We start from the raw sequence: 757 nt of genomic DNA on the forward strand, positions 1-757 counted from the left end.
CGCAGGCCCCTGGGGTCAGCGCCCCTCCCAGGGAGCAGCTGGGCACACTCAGCCACCATCGAAAGGCGTCTTTGTGGACCCTCTGCTCCCAGCGCTGCGTGTGCTGGGGGACATCCCCCTGCTTTAACGTCCCCCAAGCCCGGGGGGCGGGGTGAGCCCGAGTCTTAGGAGAGAGGAAGCTGAGGCTGGATGTGTCGGGGAGGGAGGCGCCGGCCGCTGCCAGGAGAGGCTGTGGGCCAGGTCAGCCGGAAGCTCCTCGCCCCGTCCCCGCAGCACCATGCGGCGCTGTCCCCGCCACGTGTCCTGATCAGAATCAACAGCCTCCATGACCAGCAGTTAGACAGTGATTCCTGCCCCGAGCGTCCCTGTTGGAACCGAGGGGTGAGGAGAAGGGCAGGTGGCAGGGCCCGCCATCGAAAGGCGTCTTTGTGGACCCTCTGCTCCCAGCGCTGCGTGTGCTGGGGGTCATCACCCTGCTTTATTGTCCCCCAAGCCCGGGGGGCAGGGTGAGCCCGAGTCTTAGGAGAGAGGAAGCTGAGGCTGGATGTGTCGGGGAGGGAGGCGCCGGCCGCTGCCAGGAGAGGCTGTGGGCCAGGTCAGCCGGAAGCTCCTCGCCCCGTCCCCGCAGCACCATGCGGCGCTGTCCCCGCCACGTGTCCTGATCAGAATCAACAGCCTCCATGACCAGCAGTTAGACAGTGATTCCTGCCCCGAGCGTCCCTGTTGGAACCGAGGGGTGAGGAGAAGGGCAGGTGGC

At 67.0% G+C, this 757-nt stretch overlaps 1 protein-coding gene across 1 annotated transcript in view; it reads left to right on the forward strand.

Moving 5' to 3' along the window:
• The window catches only part of SDK1 (sidekick cell adhesion molecule 1), a 339428-nt gene that overhangs the window by 331193 nt on the left and 7478 nt on the right, over positions 1-757 (forward strand). The gene's annotated exons all lie outside the window — the stretch shown is intronic.

The sequence above is a fragment of the Myotis brandtii genome, unplaced genomic scaffold, assembly GCF_000412655.1.
Source record: "Myotis brandtii unplaced genomic scaffold, ASM41265v1 scaffold579, whole genome shotgun sequence".
Lineage (NCBI taxonomy): Eukaryota > Metazoa > Chordata > Mammalia > Chiroptera > Vespertilionidae > Myotis > Myotis brandtii.